The sequence below is a fragment of the Macaca mulatta genome, chromosome 16 (assembly GCF_049350105.2).
Source record: "Macaca mulatta isolate MMU2019108-1 chromosome 16, T2T-MMU8v2.0, whole genome shotgun sequence".
Taxonomy (NCBI): domain Eukaryota; kingdom Metazoa; phylum Chordata; class Mammalia; order Primates; family Cercopithecidae; genus Macaca; species Macaca mulatta.
In genome coordinates, this window is record NC_133421.1 from 91,713,501 (window position 1) to 91,734,930 (window position 21,430).

The 21,430-nt window shown below is 50.1% G+C and overlaps 1 long non-coding RNA gene across 1 annotated transcript; it reads left to right on the forward strand.

Annotated features, from left to right (window-relative positions):
- Window positions 1-517: 517 nt before the first annotated feature.
- LOC144336068 (uncharacterized) lies at window positions 518-5,330 on the forward strand. Its single transcript, XR_013407489.1, has 3 exons — window positions 518-657; window positions 3,489-4,438; window positions 4,499-5,330. It is a non-coding gene; the product is annotated as an uncharacterized LOC144336068 (long non-coding RNA).
- Window positions 5,331-21,430: the final 16,100 nt, after the last annotated feature.

The following is a 21,430-nucleotide window of genomic DNA, read 5'->3' on the forward strand; positions in this document are numbered from 1 at the left end:
ACTCTTAGCCTCTGCAGAAGTGCTTCTCAGTACCTCTGCAAACGCTGAAGCTGAATTGCATTCTCTGGGTCTTTTTTCCCTTTTTCCTAGAGTTTAACAGGCTCTTTTCTTTATGTAATTTTTCATTCACCTGGAGGGTTAAACAGGCATTATAATGAAAGTCAGTGTAGATGTTTACAGTCCTACCTTCACTGAGTTCTAAGGCCCGAATTAAAGCAATTAGCTCAGCTTAACGACAGTGTCCAGGGTCACCACCGCATGCTCTGCACATCTCTCTCCTTGTGGGTTGATGAAGCTGTTCCCGTCCACGAATAGCTCCTGATCTACTGATGCCCAAGGCTGGTCCCGGAGGCCAGGTCTGCTGGAGTAAACTGGAGTCCAACACCTCTACACAGTCGTGCTCGACAGGGCTCTAGCTGCCGGGAGCAAGGCGGCAGGTTCAGGGTGTTTCCAGTTTAGTAGATCAATGGTTGAAAAGTGCTGATAGATGAAAGTCTGTTGCCCCTCCGGATGTGGGCCTGGTCATTATAATAGACAGGTCCTCGTGTCTCCCTGAGAGGCATTTGCATAGCTCGAGCAAGACCAGATCTGAGACGGGCACTTGACTGTCTTGACTTCCTTCCTTGGCTTCTCGAGGCTCCGATCCTCTTCTTCGAGGTGAGACCTGGGGCATGTTAGCTCCTGAATCTAGTTTCTGAGGGGGCTGTTGGCCTCGGTAAAGCGGGGTAAGCTGGGACATATGGAGAAATAATTTATGTTATCTCTGGCGGTTTCTGCAAAACTGGCTTCTCTTGCTGTTTCTGGGACTCCTTGTTTAACTCTGTGTCTGCTGGTGAAGCTGCTCTTACTTTTACTTTTGGCTTTTCTGCAATAAGCTGTTAAACAGGGCTAAATTTATGCTGATTTTGTCTATATTATATTTAACCATGAGTCAATATAAAGGAATTTGATCTAGGTACACTAGCTGTTCTCCGACCCCTGTCACCACCTTAAATACATGGCCAATTGTTCTCTGTCTATAGTTCCTTTGGTGGGCCGTCCAACACCAACAGAGGGCAATTCTAATTCACACAGAGTTTTTAACCCCTAGAGAGTTAACTCTATAATCTCCTGCAAAACCTTTCTTAAGGTTCTGTAACATTCATTTTAATAGAGTAAGTTTTGGTGATTTGATGGCTTTCCTTTTATTTTTCTTTTCTTGATTTTTTTTTTTTTTAAACACAGTTCCTAGCGGAGTGGGCTTACTTTGTGTCTGACCTATTTTTCTTTCGAGACAAAACAACATTCACACTACAAGAAGGAAAGGGTAAAAGGTCACTCACTCGTCTAATTCACACTAAATCAAAATCAAAACTAAAACCAAAGTGTTGTTAAAGGCACCCCTGTTCGTCAAGCAATTTAAACCAAGTCAAAATCAGAACCAAAACCAAAGTGCCAATAAAGGCACGCCTGCTTATCAAGCAATTCAAGTCAAGTCAAAATCAACACTAAAACCAAAGTATCAAGCAATTAATTCAAGTCAAGTCAAAAACAAGAACCAAAGTGCTGGTACAGGCACCCCATGGGTGATCAGGTCACGCTTCCACTCAAATGGAGTGGGCAAGTTCCAAAGACCAGTCTTACTAAGTTTCAGATGTCTGGACTTAAAGTGCCGGTTCCTTCCCGGTGTTCAGCCACTGTGTGGATCCTCCATGGGGACCTGCTGTGCACTGCTCTGAGGAGGCGTCCCACCGGGGCAAATGCCTACCCGGGAGTGCTCTCAGGATCTGCATCGCTCAAGCTGGCCAGAGTCCCCCTCAGGGATGCTCTACAGGGTAGGCATAAGCTGCCTAAGGGGCTGCCTCGACCATCCATTAATCACCTCGATTCCCGGTCAGGGAACCAATAAATGTAGTAGGATGAGCCACAAACAAAGCTCCTGAGACACCGGATAAAGAAGGAAGAGGTTTTTTCTTCGTCCGGGAGTGTCGGCAGACTCATGTCTTAAGAGCTGAGCTCTTGGCCGGGCGCGGTGGCTCACGCCTGTAATCCCAGCACTTTGGAAGGCCGAGGCGGGCGGATCACAAGGTCAGGAGATCGAGACCATGGTGAAACCCCGTCTCTACTAAAAATAGAAAAAATTAGCCGGGCGCAGTGGCGGGCGCCTGTAGTCCCAGCTACTCGGGAGGCTGAGGCCGGAGAATGGCGTGAACCCGGGAGGCGGAGCTTGTAGTGAGCCGAGATTGCGCCACTGCACTCCAGCCTGGGCAACAGAGCGAGACTCCGTCTCAAAAAAAAAAAAAAAAAGAGCTGAGCTCTCTGAAAAAGAAATACTTGGCCTTTTTAAAGGCTTACAACTTTAAGGGGTCCACATGAAAGGGTCGTGATAAATCCAGCAAGCGTGGGAAACGTGACTGGGGGCTACATGCATCAGCTAACAGAACATAAAGTTTTACAGTGCTTTTTTTCATAGTGTCTGGAATTTACAGACAACACAAGTAGTTTAGGTCAGGGGTTGATGTTGTTATTACTACTTTTATTTTAACTCCTAGGGCCGAGTGGTGGTGCCAAGGTTGTCTGGCTCTTTATCTTATTTTTGTTTCTTTCTCTCTTTCCTCCTGTCTTGTGAACTAGGCAAGGTTGCGGGGAGGAGGGCAGCAGGAGTAGCAGTGGTCTCCTTCCTTAATGCCTGTCTTACTTTAATCTCTTAATCCTGTTATCTTCATAAGTTGAGGATGTACATCACCTCAGGACCACTATGATAATTGTGTTAACTGTACAAATTGATTGTAAAACATGTGTTTGGACAATATGAAATCAGTGCACCTTAAAAAGAACAGAATAACAGCGATTTTTAGGGAACAAGGGAAGACAACCATAAGGTCTGACTGCCTGCGGGGTGAGGCAAAAATAGCCATATTTTTCTTCTTGCAGACAGCCTATGAAGGGATGTGTAAGTAGGGAAGATATTACTAAATTCTTTTCCTAGCAAGGAATATTAATACCCTGGGAAAGGAATGCATTCCTGGGGGGAGGTCTATAAATGTCTGCTCTGGGAATGTCTGTCTTATGCAGTTGAGATAAGGACTGAGCTACACCTTGGTCTCCTACAGTACCCTCAGGCTTATTAGGGTGGAGAAAAACTCTGCCCTGGTAAATTTGTGGTCAGACCGATTCTCTGCTCTCGAACCCTGTTTTCTGTTGTTTAAGATGCTAAGCAAGACAATACGTGCACTGCTAAACATAGACCCTTATCAGTAATTCTGTTTGCCCTTTGCCTTCTGATCTTTGTTGGACGCTTATCAGTAGTTCTGTTTTTTGCCCTTTTAAGCATGTGATCTTTGTACCTACTCCCTGTGCTTACACCCCTTCCCCTTTTCAAACCCTTAATAAAAGGTTGCTGGTTTTGAGGCTCGGGTGGGCATCACAGTCCTACTGATATGTGATGTCATCCCTGGCAGCCCAGCTGTAAAATTCCTCTCTTTGTACTCTTTCTCTTTATTTCTCAGCCGGCTGACACTTATGGAAAATAGAAAGAACATTCATTGAAATACTGGGGGTGAGTTCCCCCGATAGGGGACCGTGGGCACACCTTTCACCCTGCATGAGGCGATTGAGCCTGCAGACCCTGATGCCAGCCCACTCCACCGCAGACCGCACCTGAGGACCACAGGGCAGCAACTCTTCTGCAAGGAGAATCCTGCTGTCCATGGCCCTTCTCTCCACACCCAGCCAGTCATGGGCGGAGGACAGACAACAGCCTGCACTCCTCTCCCCTGCAACTCTGGCCCTGTCCTTCAGCCCAGCTCACCGGCTCTGAACCGGCCTGTTCAGAAAAATGAGGGGCGCATCCTGGACCTGAGGCCCTCCGTAGGGAAGGTGGGGCTGAGAGTTCCGCTGGAACTGCAGAGGTAGCGTTGTGTTGCAGCAAATCTGGCTTATCCTCCCCCAGAGAACGCACAGCGACTTCTGGGTGCGTCTCTCACTCAAGGCCACCCGCAACAGGCTGCCCAAGTTGGAGGTCCAGCTCCCAGTTCTGCTGAAAGAGAACCCCTGGACTGAATCTGGGCTCAACAGCCCTGCAGCCCAGGCCTGGCCTGAGGGTCTTGCAGGCCCTGAAGTTTTCAGCTGTGCTTGCCTCGGCCAGGCCCTGGCGTCGCCATACCATCTAGGGAGCTATAGGCCTGAGGTGGACGGGCACAGGGCCCAATGCTGGGCAAGAGGGCAGAGGGCTAGGGGCCAGGATCGGGCCCTCCAGGCAGTGGTTGGGAGGGTACAGGGCACAGGGTGGGGGTGGGGGATGCCAAGGGTGCTTCTGACCAGCCAGCAGGACTCATAGGGCGCAAGTCTTGAGCCACAGATCTCAGGACCAGTGAGGCCTGGGCCACTCTCCTGGGGGTATGTGCAGGCCACTGGAGGGGTCTAAGCAGATGGGCCTTCCAGGAAGGACAGGTTGAGTGTCCTTCCCTTGGCTGCTGGCAGGCAGAGAGCAGGCTCCAAGGGTAGGGGCAGAAAGCAGAGTTTACAGGGCAGTCAAGGGGTGTTGGACTGGCCGCAGTGCCAGGTCTGATGGGGACAATGCACTTGGCTGTCCTCCAGAACAAACCAGGACCTTGCCTCCTGCTGTTCCTGGCCACCCTTGACTCCAACCTGTCCACCTCTCCGGGCCCAAAGCCCCAGATAATGCAAAGGCCCTACAGTCACCAATTCCATACTCATGGCCACAGAAGGTCCTCAGGGCAGTAGTTCTAGACTTTCCTACCATGACCCACAGAACAAAGTAGCTTTTACATGGAGGCCCAGTGTGTGCAGGTGCACACACACATCTGTAACTGATCCTAAGGAAGGAGACCACTACTACTCCTGCTGCCCTCCTCCCCCGACCTTGCCTGGTTCACAAGACAGGAGGAAAGAGAGAAAGAAACAAAAGTAAGATAAATAGCCAGACAACCTTGACACCACCACCCGGCCCTAGGAGTTAAAAAAAGTAATAATAATAACATCAACCCCAACCTAAACTACTTGTGTTATCTGTAAATTCCAGACACTGTATGAAAAAAAGCATTGTAAAACTTTTTGTTCTGTTAGCTGATGCAGGTAGCCCCCAGTCACGTTTCCCTCGCTTGCATGATTTATCACGACCCTTTCGCGTGGACCCCTTAAAGTTGTAAGCCTTTAAAAAGGCCAAGAATGTCTTTTTCGGGGAGCTCAACTCTTTAGACGTGAGTCTGCCGATGTTCCCGGACAAACAAAAAACTGACATTTATCAGTTCCCCAAATTAAGCATAAGAAATTATAAAAGTATTATTTGGGAACTGATACATGTCCACATTAAAAAGAAATCTTCGCAATTTATGTTCCTCTGTCGTGGCTCCAGCCGGTCCCTCCGTTCGGGGTCCCTGACTTCCTGCAACAGTCCCTGTTTCTCCTGTTCTTAGCCTCATGGCAGCTAAGCCCAGAATCCTGGTCTGTGCTGGTCCAGAGAGAAAGGCTTCCATTTATTAAAACCCATCCACACCAACCCAGGGGGGACACGGTGGGTGGGGGAGACAAAGGTGGTGTCACCATAGCCCCTGACGTGGACGTGGGGGAGCGCAGTGGGGCGGTGGGTCTGACCCAGGCCTGGGCGAGCGGGGCAGGTGTAGAGGCCGTGGAGGTGCTGGAGCAGGCGTGGCCTGGGAAGGGCGTGGTGAGGATGGCAGTGGGGCGGGGAGTTAGCAGGCCTGTTAGGGGCAGAGTCTGGGATAAGTAGGGGCATGACGGATGCGCTGCAGGTGACTACTGAGTGGGGTCGTGGGAGGAGGGCCTGGCACAGGCCGGGTGGGGACCCAAGGGCGGGACAGGAGCATGACCGTGGTGTGTCTGGAGCCTGGGCACAAGCGGGGAGGGTTAGTGGGCCTGATGGGTCTGAGCTGGGGGAGGCAGAGTGTGGGTTGTGGGCATGCAGAAGGCGTGGCGTGGGGGTGAGTCAGGAGGAGGTGAGGCTGGGGTGGGACTGGGGACTGATCAAGAGTGAGGTCCGGGCAAGGAGGGGTGGGGCCTGAGCGAGGGCGGGGCCAGGGTGGGGCACGTGAATGGGCTGGTTGTGGGGGGTCAGGAGGAGGCAGGGTGTGGGTGGGGCGGGAGCTTGAGTGGTAGCACGGCAGGGGCGGGGTCATGAACCTGGTGTGGGTGGGACACCGACCCTGTCGTGGCAGGCCTTAGCTTGGGGCGGGGTCAGGGCAGGAGCCCCTGGCTGCTCTAGATGACTGGGTACCTGGTGTCTATGAGGGTGTCCGAGTTGCTGGGGAGGCGCTGCAGTCCCTGAGCAAGAAAAGGATGCTGGGGAACAAATCCTCCACCTTTGTGGAGGCAGCGGCCTGTCAGGGCAGTTGGACTAGGCTCCCCAGGTCGCCCCACTGACAAGGTGACGCTGACCTGCAGTCTTCCTCAGTGGTTGGTACTCATCTTCCAGCAGAGCTGGGATGGGACTTTCTGGTTCTTTCTGGTGCCTGGCTGTCAGCACCACCATGGAGCTCAGGGAATCACCTGGATCTGGGAGTGGAGCCAGAGGTGGTGGCCTCAGCCTGTGCACCAGCCCCCTGTCCCCACAGTCCCTGGGCACCCCCAGGCCTGAGGGTACTTCTTGTGTTCGGCCAATTCCCATCCCCTCTGCCTAGAGCCTTGTGTGGTCTCCGTTCTCCCCATTCTCATCACCAGCCCCCAGCCCTGCCTCCCAGCACCTGCTTTGCACCCCTAAGGCCTGGTCCCCAGCCCCACCCCCACAACCACCTTGTGTGACCCCGGCTTGGTGGCCATGGCTTTTGTCAGCATGGGCTCTGCACCTCTGGTGGAGCCTGCTGAGGACAACACTGAGGACCTTTAGGGACTGTGCCCTCCTTCCAGGGAAGACCATCTGCAGAGCCAGGGGCCTGCTTGATGGACTCAGTGTGCAGGTGGGCAGAGGGACTCACTGTAGGTGATGGGGTTGGAAAGGCAACATGGGCCACGATGGAGATTTTGACCATGGAGCTGGGCACTCCGTGGTCCGTAAGGCCCCAGACTATGATCTGAAAGCAGAGTGGGGGACAACTGACCCCACCCCACCCCCCCACTCCTACCCGGCCCACTCAGCGATGGGCCTCCCCCTCTCACTGGCTCACCTGGGACACCTGGGGTGCAGAGCACAGATTCATACTGAAGGACCTGGCAGGAGAGAGTGACCACGGCCACCTCCACCGGCCCATCCTCAGCAGCTCCCCTGCCTGACTGTTGTCCCTGTTTCCCACTTGTCACAGGCCTCCTAGGTAACCTCCGGGAAGGGCTGCAGCAGGGCCACAGCACCACTGTTCACCAGCAGGTCTATGGGGCCCACGCAGACCAGCACCTGCTCAGCGGTCTCCCAGTGACCCAGATCCACGCACATGGGATCTAACCCGCAACGCTGTGGGATGCTGGGCAGTGGCCTGGGGGGTGGCCTGCCAGGCGGGTGATGCATCCCTGAGAGTGGTGGGTGCAGGCACAGGCCACACCAAGCTGCATGCCTCATCTCCTTGGGGAGGCCAACCAGGTCAGTGCTGGTGCAGCTCACAGCCCCCACTCTAGCTCCCAAGGTATGCAAGGCCTTTGCAGGGTTCCACCCTGTCCCTGGCAGTGTTGGGGGACTCGGTGGGTAAATGGCTCTGCATGTGTGGTCAAGGCTGGGGTCAGGGAAGCAGGCAGGAGTGGGAGCTGCGGCCTCTGCTGCCCAGAAATGACCAGTGAGGGGCTGGAGGCCCAACAGTGGGCAGAGCCCGAATCTGACACCCAGCTGACCAGTAGCAGGACTAGGGAGGCCCCCGAGGGCAGCCCCTCCCACTGGACCCAGGGAGGAGGCCTGACTGTGCACTCTGGGTCTGGGGGTTGGCCTGGGGAAAAGACAAGCTCACTCCCCTCTTGGGGGTCTTATGTTGACCACGGAGGGGCTGGTGTCCTGTCCCAGTGGGTGTCCTGTGCCAGCCAGGTGGAGAGCAGCTCAGGGCCAGGGCCCAGGGTCTGCAGTGAGTTCAGCTGCTGGTGGGAGCCTGACCAGTGGGACTCAGGGCCTGCACCAGGCCTCTGTGAATCTTGCAGCCCGGCCACCTTGCTCTCCCAGCCAGCACCTCCTGCACCTCTACCTCTCCTGCTCACACCCACCTTCCCCTGCCCCAGTCACCAGGGCCAGAAGGCTGCTGAATTTCAGCTGCGTGGTGCTGACTCCCAGCCTGGTCCTGCAGTGAAGAGAAGATGTGCAGGTTTATAGGTCTAGGCTGGCATGTGGGGCCAGGTGACCTGGAAGGGGCACCGGGAGGTGAGCAGGGCAGAACCATTCCCCTCAAGAGGTAGCCCTTCTCACCCACTCCCTAGGCCTGCCAGCCAGAAGCTCCATCCTGGGTTCTGGAAAAGAAAGAAAAATTAGATTGCATGTGTGCATGTATGCGTGCAGTACTGTGGCAGGTAGGGGGAGAGGGACAGGGCAGTAGAATTTTGGTGTCTTTCCTTTTTTTTTTTTTTTTGGTCTGAACAGAAATATTACCCTGTAACAGCTTCTACTGGAAGGGGAAATCTAGCTTCCCCATCAGCTGGGGGTAGAGCAGTGGATGACATGGGGAGGAGGCATGGACTGTGACTCTGGCCCTGCGTAGCCACACTGAGGTTTAACTCTTGCAAAATGGAGCCTGGCCAGGTATCAGAGGAACCCACCCCCAATATTTCAATGTAAGTTCTATTTTCTTTCTTTTTTTTTTTTTTTTGAAACGGAGTCTCACTCTGTTGCCCAGGCTGGAGTGCAGTGGCCGGATCTCAGCTCACTGCAAGCTCCGCCTCCTGGGTTTACGCCATTCTCCTGCCTCAGCCTCCCGAGTAGCTGGGACTACAGGCACCCGTCACCTCGTCCAGCTAGTTTTTTGTATTTTCTAGTAGAGACGGGGTTTCACCGTGTTAGCCAGGATGGTCTTGAACTCCTGACCTCATGATCCACCTGTCTCGGCCTCCCAAAGTGCTGGGATTACAGGCTTGAGCCACCGCACCCGGCCCAGTTCTATTTTCATAAGTGTCGGCCAACTGAGAAATAAAGAGAAAGAACACAAAGAGAAGAATTTTACAGCTGGGTCTCCAGGGGTGACATCACATATGGGTAGGAACATGATGCTCACCTGAGCCACAAAACCAGCAGGTTTTTATCAAGGATTTTAAAAGGAGAAGGGGTGTAAGAACAGGGAGGAGGTCACAAAGATCACACGCTTCAAAGGGAAAAAAAGAAAACAAAGATCACATGCTTCTGAGGAAACAGGACCAGGGCAAAATCAGAAACTCCTGATAAGGGTCTATGTTCAGTGGTACATGTATTGTTTTGATAAACATCTTAGAAAACAGGGTTCAAGAGCAGAGAACCGGTCTGACCAAAAACTTACCAGGCTGGAATTTCCCAATCCTAGTGAGCCTGAGGATACTGCAGGAGGCCAGGGCGTATTTCAGTCCTTATCTCAACCGCATAAGATAGACACTCCCAGAGCGGCCGTTTATTGCCCTCCCCCCAGGAATGCATTCCTTTCCCAGGGTCTTAATTATTATTCTTATTTTATTTTATTTATTTATTTTTTTTTGAGATGGAATCTCGCTCTGTCGCCCAGGCTGGAGTGCAGTGGCGCCATCTTGGCTCACTGCAAGCTCCGCCTCCCGGGTTCAGGCCATTCTCCTGCCTCAGCCTCCCGAGTAGCTGGGACTACAGGCGCCGGCCACCTCGCCCAGCTAGTTTTTTGTATTTTTTAGTAGAGATGGAGTTTCACCATGTTAGCCAGGATGGTCTTGATCTCTTGACCTCGTGATCCACCCGTCTCGGCCTCCCAAAGTGCTGGGATCACAGGCTTGAGCCACCACACCTGGCCAGGGTCTTAATTATTAATATTCCTTGCTAGGAAAACAATTTAGCAATATCTTCCTTACTTGTACGTCCGTTCATAGGCTCTCTGCAAGAAGAAGAATATGGCTCTATTCTGCCTGACCCCACAGGCAGACCTTATGGCTGTCTTCCCTTGTTCCCTGAAAATCGCTGTTATTCTGTTTTTTTCAAGGTGCACTGAGTTCATATTGTTCAAACACACATGTTTTACAATCAATTTGTATGGTTAACACAATAGCAGTCCTAAGGTGACATACATTCTCAGCTTATGAAGATAACAGGATAAAGAGATTAAAGTAAAGACCGGTATAAGAAATTATAAAAGTATTAATTTGGGGAACTGGGCTGGGCACGGTGGCTCAAGCCTGTAATCCCAGCACTTTGGGAGGCCAAGACGGGTGGATCACGAGGTCAGGAGATCGAGACCATCCTGGCTAACCCGGTGAAACCTCGTCTCTACTTAAAAAAATACAAAAAACTAGCCGGGCGAGGTGGCAGGCGCCTGTAGTCCCAGCTACTCGGGAGGCTGAGGCAGGAGAATGGCGTGAACCCAGGAGGCGGAGCTTGCAGTGAGCTGAGATCCGGCCATTGCACTCCAGCCTGGGTGACAGAGCGAGACTCTGTCTCAAAAAAAAAAAAAAAAAAATTTGGGGAACTGATAAATGTCCATATTAAAATGAATTCTTCACAATTTATGTTCAGAGATTGAAGTAAAGACAGGCGTAAGAAATTATAAAAGTAGGCCAAGCACAGTGGCTCATGCCTGCAATACCAGCACTTTGGGAGGCCGAGGCGGGCAGATCACAAGGTCAGGAGATCAAGACTATCCTGGCCAACACAGTGAAACCCCATTTCTACTAAAAATGCAAAAAAAAAAAAAAAAAAAATTAGTCAGGCGTGGTGTCGGGCACCTGTAGTTCCAGCTACTCAGGTGGCTGAGGCAGGAGAAAGGTGTGAGCCCAGGAGGTAGACCTTGCAGTGAGCCGAGATTGCACCACTGCACTCCAGCCTGGGTGACAGAGCGAGACTCCATCTCAAAAAGAAAAAAAAGAAAAAAGAAAAAGAAATTATAAAAGTATTAATTTTGGGAACTGATAAATGTCCACATTAAAATGAAATCTTTACAATTTATGTTCAGAGATTGAAGTAAAGACAGGCATAAGAAATTATAAAAGTAGGCCGGGCGCGGTGGCTCAAGCCTGTAATCCCAGCACTTTGGGAGGCCGAGACGGGCGGATCACGAGGTCAGGAGATCGAGACCATCCTGGCGAACACCGTGAAACCCCGTCTCTACTAAAAAATACAAAAAACTAGCCGGGCGAGGTGGCGGGCGCCTGTAGTCCCAGCTACTCGGGAGGCTGAGGCAGGAGAATGGCGTAAACCTGGGAGGCGGAGCTTGCAGTGAGCCGAGATCCGGCCACTGCACTCCAGCCCGGGCTACAGAGCGAGACTCTGTCTCAAAAAAAAAAAAAAAAAAAAAAAGAAATTATAAAAGTATTATTTAGGAACTGATACATGTCCATATTAAAATGAAATCTTCACAATTTGTGTTCCTCTGCCATGGTTCCAGCTGGTCCCTCCGTTTGGGGTCCCTGACTTCCCACAACATCTCTCCCTTTCTTTTTATATAAATGTGCTATGGTGATGAAGCCTTGTTCATTCTCTTGGTTTTGACGCAAGATTCTTTGACTGGTCTGGCACACTAAAAACAAGTCAATTAAACCGAAAAACATAATTCCAAACTTTATCACAGTGGAGCCCCCAACAGACTTAATCCAGGTCGTGGGGTTTAGTACAGAAAGACTTTCTGCCACCTGATCTAATGCCTCAGCTCCAGGCACAATGGATAAATGAGCTTGAGAGGCTTCGAAAATTTGTTTCTTTAATTTGGTTATGTCCAAGGATAAATTATCTTCCCTTCCCAGGTGTCCTTTGATCAGTTCCCATGAATGATCAGTCCTGTTGTAGGAATATGGTGTGACACAGAAATCAGAAGCTTTCCAATCGCACTGCATTTGCATGTGATGTTCGAGACTCACTACCCGATCTCCAAGCCAAATGACAGACTGTCTTAAATTGTTAATTTGATTGGCGAATTTTTGATCAACGTCTTGTTGAGAATTCCACATTTGGGTGGAATTGGCTTACCAATCGTTAACAAAATGAGCCTTTTGAATAGATTGATGTAACGCCATCCGGTAGTGGTGGCCAGTGCAGTGACTGTAATTAGGCCCATGATCACAGCAATTAAAGTGAAAACAAATCTGTTAGATCTTTTGAGAATTTGTTATCACACTTCATTAATTAAATGTACTGAGGGGGAAGATTCCCAAGGTCTGGGTAAAGTTACCAGTATCCAGATTCCTTCTCAAACTTGAACCAACATTACACTTTTCCTGGAGTCAAAACGGGAGTTAACACAAGTGTGTAAAATGACAATTAATACATTGGACAGTTTGATTGTTCATCCAAATTTTGATATTTCCCACTAACAGCATGTAAGGAGGCTCAACACAACTCTGTATAGGAATAGTCAGGCCGGGCGCAGTGGCTCAAGCCTGTAATCCCAGCACTTTGGGAGGCCGAGACGGGCGGATCACGAGGTCAGGAGATCGAGACCATCCTGGCTAACACGGTGAAACCCCATCTCTACTAAAAATACAAAAAACTAGCCGGGCGAGGTGGCGGGCGCCTGTAGTCCCAGCTACTGGGAAGGCTGAGGCAGGAGAATGGCGCAAACCCGGGAGGCGGAGCTTGCAGTGAGCTGAGATCCGGCCACTGCACTCCAGCCCGGGCTACAGAGCAAGACTCCGTCTCAAAAAAAAAAAAAAAAAAAAAAAAGGAATAATCAGGCTGGAGGTAAACAAAGCAGAATGTCTGAATCTACATTGATACTGAGAGAAAGGAGCGGCGGTGGCCATGCCCGATGTTCTCCACCATAAAAAAGCAATTCGAGGTGCCCAGGGATGCTGAACAGGTAGAGGGGCATACCTGGGTTGAGAAAAATTATCAGAATGCCAATTGGAGTCCCATAAAAGAAGATTGGCATCAAAAAGCGGAAAAGGGTTCAAAGGGGATTTATCATGGGGTTCAGAATCACGGATGCCAGGGGCGGTAGCAGGGACAACAGACAGAAAAGCTTCCCCTTGCCTTACTCGCAGTCCGGACATGGCAGTCGCCAATTTCCAAAGTTCTGGGTGTTCTGGACTCAGAACGGGGAGTATCATATGAAGTCTCGGGGGGGGCGGGGGAGGTAATATCCTTATCTTCCCATTTTAAGGGAAAGAGTGAGCTGAACCTACTATACAAAGTAGGATGATGATCTTTGTCCTCCCAATAAGAAATAAAATAAGCAGCCCCCAGGCATTCCCTTCTGCAAGAGGAGCAATTGTTTCTTAAATAGCCCTTTGGTGCCCAGTCTATTATTAAACCATGTGAGTCAATTTTTTTTTTTTTTTTTTTTTTTTTTGAGACGGAGTCTCGCTCTGTCGCCCAGGCTGGAGTGCAGTGGCGCGATCTCGGCTCACTGCAAGCTCCGCCTCCCGGGTTCACGCCATTCTCCTGCCTCAGCCTGCCGAGTAGCTGGGACTACAGGCGCCCACAACCGCGCCCGGCTAATTTTTTGTATTTTTAGTAGAGACGGGGTTTCACCGTGGTCTCAATCTCCTGACCTTGTGATCCGCCCGCCTCGGCCTCCCAAAGTGCTGGGATTACAGGCGTGAGCCACCGCGCCTGGCGTGAGTCATTTTTTAATACTACTTCATGTGAGTTAACACAATCTTCCCAAATTAAAGTTTTAGATGGGCCCTCAAAATTTTTAGGATATGGCTTTCCTGCAGGTTTATATTGAAGGTATGGGGTATCTCCTATTACTCCCCCTTTCATTTGTCTTAAAGGAGAAAGGGAGAGGCCGGAGACCAAATGTCCCCATTCTTTTGTAGCTAATCTCTTCGGAAGATAAGCAGCCCAGACTTGAGTTTCTAGATGGATACAACCAGGAGCATGCCCGAGGCACAGAGAAGGGTATTTATAACCCATAGTAACATTAAATGCAGTGCGTTCTTCTCCTGGTTGAGTGGGGCAACAGTCATCTGTAGCTCCAGGCATTCACATACTATCATTAGTATAGATTTTCACAGGAGTATCCATCCAGGTGAGAGGTCGAATAAGTGGAGGAAAAGGCACATAAGCCCAATAAGAATAATTCTGTGCAGCAGGTAAATCAGTGTGAGGGGAAACTGGTCAGAAAGTATAAGGAGGAGAATTATTAAATAAAACCTATTGTAAGCAAGATCCAGTGCTGAAGGAGGAAGAGAAGAACAGAGGAATGTTATTTTCAGGCTAATAGAAATGGTGAGATTTTTAGGTTCATAAGGAGAAAAAGAAAGGGAATTATGAGAAGTGGGATTAGCTAGAGGGGTCTCCGTTGCCATTAGGGAGGATTGAACCAGACCCATTTTAATTTGGCGTGCCAGTTTCTGAGGAGTCGGCACAGATCTCACCACATATGAGGGTGGTCTCTGACGCAGACGTCTCTTCCCTGTGGTTTCCATTGTCAGTATTTACACAAAGTTTAAGTCTCCTAGTGGGCACCCAGACAGCAGATTGATGATCTCCTGGTGAAACACAAGCATACCCTCTTCCCCACGTTATAATTGTTCCAGGTTTCCAGGTATTGGTTTGGGAGTTAAAGGCAAAGAATTAGGTAGTATATGTTGACTGGGAGCACTATAAGAGTTATATGGGGCCGGGCGCGGTGGCTCAAGCCTGTAATCCCAGCACTTTGGGAGGCTGAGACGGGCGGATCACGAGGTCAGGAGATCGAGACCATCCTGGCTAACACGGTGAAACCCCGTCTCTACTAAAAAAATACAAAAAACTAGCCGGGTGAGGCGGCGGGCGCCTGTAGTCCCAGCTACTCGGGAGGCTGAGGCAGGAGAATGGCGTAAACCCGGGGGGCGGAGCTTGCAGTGAGCTGAGATCCGGCCACTGCACTCCAGCCCGGGCGACAGAGCCAGACTCCGTCTCAAAAAAAAACAAAACAAAACAAAAAAGAGTTATATGGAAGATTAATTTCAGCCCCCCATTGTGCCAGCAAATCTCTACCCCAAAGATTAACGGGGATTGGCATGATATGAGGCTGAATTGTACCCTTTTGACCATCAGGGCCAGTGCAAGGTAAGATAAATGTGTTCCGGTGAACTTCATCAGCTTTTCCAACACCTACTAGTCCCATGTTAGCGGGATGCTTAAGCCAGGAGGAAGGCCATAAGTTAGAGGAAATAATAGAAACATCAGCCCCAGTGTCTTCTGGGCCCTCAAACTTTCTTCCTTGAATGTGTATGGTGCAGGTGGGCCGTTGTTTAGAAATTACATTAATCCAATAAGCGGTTTTTTCACCGCTGGAGCCCATCCCAGGGCCCCGTGTCTTATCTCCTTTGTTTAAAACAATATTATGTAGTAAAAGTACTTGAGCAAATGACTCCCTGGCAGGAATGGAAACAGGAACCTTGGCAGACACCATAAGTTTAATCTCATCAGAGGAATCAGAATTAATGAGACCAGTATGAATGGTGATTCCTTTGGCAGAAGTGGATGCCCTGCCTAACACCAGGCCCACCGAACCTTGAGGTAAAGGGCCAGTGACCCCTGTGGGGACAATTAAAGGCAAAGAATTAGGTAGTAAATTTAGAGGAATGATACTACAGAGATCGACCACTCCACCTCCTACTGTGGAGGGGGACAAGCATTGTACTGAGACAGAAGAAGAGGCTGAGACCCATCTGGGTTGGCTGTAGGTAAATTTGTTTGTGCTGGGGGCTGCGTTGGGACCACTTGAAGTGGAAATGCAACATTAGTCTGAGTCTGAGGTGTCCCATTTGATATTGGGGTCTGGGACTGGCCCCGCTTCCCATTTCCCTGGTTCTGTGGCAAGGGATTTCCATCTATATCAGAGTGGCAAGTACTTGCCCACTGTTTACCTTTATGACAACGTGGGCAAACGGTAGCAGGAGCATTTGGCCGTGTTTGTTGAACTGGCTTGGCCACTTTTAACTTTTTAACAGTGTAATTTTTTTGAGTATGACCAAGTTGACCACAATTATAGCAGGCTTCAAGAAAAGAATCAGTCGAGCCAGTTTGATTATCATCCTTCATGGCCTGTGCCCACAGAATAGCTTTGTGGGTCTCTGATCCAATGCCTTCACAAGCCTTAATATATGCAGGCAACACCTCGTGGTCAGGTAAATTCTGTCGTTGGCTGGAATGCATGGCCATTTTACACCCATGGTTCACATTCTCTTTTTTTTTTTTTTTTTTTTTTGAGACGGAGTCTCGCTCTGTCACCCAGGCTGGAGTGCGGTGGCCGGATCTCAGCTCACTGCAAGCTCCGCCTCCCGGGTTCACGCCATTCTCCTGCCTCAGCCTCCCGAGTAGCTGGGACTATAGGCGCCCGCCACCTCGCCCGGCTAGTTTTTTTTTGTATTTTTTAGTAGAGACGGGGTTTCACCGTGTTAGCCAGGATGGTCTCGATCTCCTGACCTCGTGATCCGCCCGTCTCGGCCTCCCAAAGTGCTGGGATTACAGGCGTGAGCCACCGCGCCCGGCCGGTTCACATTCTCAAAAGCTAAAAGCTAACGTATGAAGGAGAATACCTTGAACACGCTCATCAGAGACAGATTTTTCAACAGCATCTTGTAATTTGGCTAAAAAATCAGGATATAATTAATTATGACCCAGTTTAACAGAAGTAAAAGAAGCAGGAACTTGGCCTGGGGCACGTAATTTATCCTAAGCTCTCATACACAGCTTTGTTGCTTGTTCCGTGGTTAGAGCATCAAAGCCTAGTTGGGCAGTAGTATCAGAGTAATTATCAGAGCCTGTGAGCTGAGCCTGAGTAACTGGAAAGCCCTCAGCCTGATTTAGCTGAGCCTGCAGGCAGGGCCTCCTCTGACCACCAGGTACGGAACTGTAAATGCTGAGATGGAGTTAGAACAGCTTTTGCCAAAAGGTCCTCGTCTAAAGGAAGCAAAATGACCTCCGTCATTACAGACAAAGAGTCTGTAATACCATTTTAACATATGGAGAAGTAGGACCATACTGAGTACAAGCATCTTTGAATTCTTTTAAAAAGGTAAGATTGAGCGGCTCATATCGACACACTTGTACCCCTTGAGCATTGGGAGGTTCCAGCGCGACTGGATAAGCCCACACCTCTGTTCCACTTGTTTGTTCTGGCGTAATAAGTTGCATGGAAGTTTCAAGAGCAGGCACATGAGACAGAGTCAGCATAGAAGTCACAGGAAAAGCACGTGTAGATAAGGGAAACTGAGGCTGAGGAGTTTGGACTGGTATGAGAGTGTGAGAAAGGGGCACTGGGGGAACAGAAGAGGCAGAAAGAGGATTTGGTGATTATTGGCCAAATCCTGTGCAACCAGAGTGGCATGGGAGTCCATGCATGAAGAAGGGTACAGAGAAGCAGGTTGAGTGGATGGCAAAGTGACCGGTTGAAGGACATAAATGACAGGAGGGTAAGGGGCTGTGGTGGACCAGGGATGGCCTGTAGAATTACAGGTAAATTGTAGTTTGGTCCCGGAGCCATTAGGTGGCTCTGGAGCCAAAGGCTGCAAAGGTTTGAAGAGGGAAGAATTAGCATAGATATGGTCCTGGGTTGTCCCAGTCAGGGCCATGGGAGCTACAAGTATCAGCTCTTCATGAAAAGAAATAAGATAACCGGGCATGGTGGCTCACGCCTGTGATCCCAGCACTTTGGGAGGCCAAGACAGGTGGATAATGAGGTCAGGAGATTGAGACCATCCTGGCTAACATGGTGAAACCCCGTCTCTACTAAAAATATAAAAAAAATGGCCGGGCGCGGTGGCTCAAGCCTGTAATCCCAGCACTTTGGGAGGCCGAGGCGGGCGGATCACAAGGTCAGGAGATCGAGACCACAGTGAAACCCCGTCTCTACTAAAAATACAAAAAATTAGCCGGGCGCGGTGGCGGGCGCCTGTAGTCCCAGCTACTCAGGAGGCTGAGCCAGGAGAATGGCGGGAACCCGGGAGGCGGAGCTTGCAGTGAGCCGAGATCGCGCCACTGCACTCCAGCCTGGGCAACAGCGTGAGACTCCGTCTCAAAAAAAAAAAAAAAAAAAAAAAAAAAAAAAAAAAAATTAGCCAGGCATAGTGGCGGGCACCTGTAGTCCCAGCTACTCGGGAGGTTGAAGTAGGAGAATGGCATGAACCTGGAAGGCGGAGCTTGCAGTGAGCCGAGATCACGCCACTGCCCTCCAGCCTGGACGACTGAGTGAGACTTCGTCTCCCCCCCCACCCCCCCAAAAAAAGAAATAAGATCATCAGGGGATGACATTAAGCCAAAGTCACCAGACTTAGATACCGAATCCTCAGTATCGTCAGGTGGGGGAGGAGTAAGCGAAGGGAGAGGCCGAGCGGATAATGAAGGCCGAGCAAGAGAGGAAAGCTGAGGAAGAAGTAGAGGGTCAGCAGATTCAGAAAACTGTAGTAACTGCAGGGGGTTATGGGACTGGTATGTCATTGCAACGGCATGTACCAAGGCCCAATCACCCCAAACAGTGACGGGAATATAATTCCCTGTCGGGACCAGTTCCCGGAATTTTGTACCAACACGATCCCATAGTCCCACATCTAACGTTCCCTTTTCAGGAAACCAAGGACAGTATTCCTCCACCGCCCTGAATAGGGTGACCATATTTTTCATTGGCACCTGAACTCTTCCCTGTTTTAACAGGAGTTTAATACAGCAGAGATAAAAATAATGTTTAGACTCCATGTGACCTGTAGTTATCCTGGACAATACACAGACAACTCACTGATTGTCAGGGAGCCGAACAAGCATTTCTGTGGACCGGACTGATGAACGTTTCTCTGCACCTACCAAAGGGAATTGGGTTCCCACATGCACTTAGGAAAAAGAGAAAAACACATTGGCGTGCCAGATATTTGAGGAACCCACCCCCAATATTTCAATGTAGATTCTTTCTATTTTCCGTAAGTGTCAGTCAACTTACAAAGAGAGGAATTTTACAGCTGGGACTCAAGGGGTGACATCACATATTGGTAGGACCATGATGCCCACCTGAGCCGCAAAACCAGCAGGTTTTTATCAAGGATTTTAAAAGGGGATGGGGTGTAAGAACAGGGAGTAGGTCACAAGATCACACGCTTCAAAGGGAAAAAAGGAGAACAAAGATCACATGCTTCTGAGGAAACAGGACCAGGGCAAAATCAGAAACTCCTGATAAGGGTCTATGTTCAGTGGTACATGTATTGTTTTGATAAACATCTTAACAGAAAACAGGGTTTGAGAGCAGAGAACCGGTCTGACCAAAAACTTACCAGGCTGGAATTTCCCAATCCTAGTGAGCCTGAGGATACTGCAGGAGGCCAGGGCGTATTTCAGTCCTTATCTCAACCACATAAGACAGACACTCCCAGAGCGGCCGTTTAAAGACCTCCCCCCAGGAATGCATTCCTTTCCCAGGGTCTTAATTATTAATATTCCTTGCTAGGAAAACAATTTAGTGATATCTTCCTTACTTTCATATCTGTTTATAGGCTCTCTGCAAGAGGAAAAATATGGCTGTATTCTGCCTGACCCCACAGGCAGTCAGACCTTATGGTTGTCTTCCCTTAACCCCTGAAAATCGCTGTTATTCTGTCCTTTTCAAGGTGCACTGATTTCATATTGTTCAAACACACATGTTTTACAATCAGTTTGTACAGTTAACACAATAGTGGTCCTGAGGTGACATACATTCTCCACTTACGAAGATAATAGGATAAACAGATTAAAGTAAAGACAGGTATAAGAAATTATAAAAGTATTAATTTGGGGAACTGATAAATGTCTATATTAAAATGAAATCTTCACAATTTATGTGCAGAGATTGAAGTAAAGACAGGCTTAAGAAATTATAAAAGTATTATTTGGGAACTGATATATGTCCATATTAAAATGAAATCTTCACAATTTATGTTCCTCTGCCACAGCTCCAGCTGGTCCCTCCATTTGGGGTCCCTGACTTCCCACAACAGCCGGGGATGGGCGAGGACCCTTCTCCAAAAGTCCTCCCCGACGCCCTCTCTCTCCCCCATCGGGAACTTTCCTTCCCCGTGCAGATTGGTGGCCTTTCAAGGGGAGGGGGGCAGTTTGGCAAAAACGGATCAGAGAACTTAACACGTGCCCTCTCCTCCACCCCAATGTGCCACTGATTCTGGCACTGAGTCTGAGGATGTGTCTCAAGCACACCCCGGTCTTGTGGGATGAATGCCGCCATCCAGGAGTTCAGGGCAAGTCATATGACACCTCCACCTGGCAGGAGGCACTGACTCAGGCCCTCCCAGGACAAACAGGTTAGGACCCCGCCACTGCTCCCTCCTGTAGGCTGAGCCCCTCATGACTCAGACTCAGGGCTGGACCCCAGGCCTGACTCCAGGAAAGGGGATGCCCAATTGTCTAGGGGCTTCTGTTGGAAAACCCACCCTGTCTGTCTGGGATCTCCCCTGACTCCAGGAAGCCAGTGTTGGGGGCAGGGGGTTTGTCCTGTTGAGGTCCTTGGGAGGGCACAGTTCTTGACCTTGTGATGGGTTTGTGAGTAAGAAGCAGGAAATCCTTGCCTGGGCAGGGTCGCAGGTAGCACACCCAAGCTGGGCTTTGCCCCTGACACATGTCAGAAATGTGTTTTTGTTTCATTTTGTTTTATTTGAGACACGGCCTTGCTCTGTCACCCAGGCTGCAGGGCAGTCGTACAATCTCAGCAACCTCCGCCTCCCAGGTTTAAGGAATCCTTCTGCCTCAGCTGCCCAAGTAGTTGGCACTACGGGTGCACACCACCATGCCTGGCTAATTTTTAAATTTTTTTGTAGAGATGGGGTCTCTTTTGGTTGCCCAGGTCTTCAACTCCTGGGCTCGAGCCTCCAGTCTCAGCCTCTCAAATTGCTGGGATTCCAGGCATGAGACCCGTGCCCGGCTGGGGATTCTTCCAGCTGTTGCATGTTTCTGTCCCAGTTGTTTGCTCTGAGACTGAGGGTGACCACCCTGGGTCCACTGTGAGATGCACGTGTGCTGAAAATCCACAGCTCACCTGATCCCTGAGGCCCTACTCTGGCTGCTGGAGCACAGAGGTGTGTGGATTTCCCAGATGTAGTCTCCATTCACAGCCAGGGTCCACCCCTCCTCACCACACCCGACGATCCCCTTCCCCGGGAACAATCAATCACCATGCAGGTGGCCGAAAGTGCCTTTGGGAGGATGGGAGATAGAATGACCGTGGGAGGTTCTGGCTGTGGAACACGATCCTTTCTTGATTCAAGGAGCCCTGGGTCTGGAGCCTGGGGATCAAGATCCTTACCTCAGTGACATCTGCAAAGTTCCCTTTCCTAAGTAAGGGCACAGTTGCAGAGTCCAGGGACGCGAGTGACCATCCCCGCAACTTCCTCTCTTTCCATGCTCTCGTTCAGGGAAAGCTCCTGGGGGGTGAGAAGCTGTTCTCACCACCTCCTTCCCACAATGACA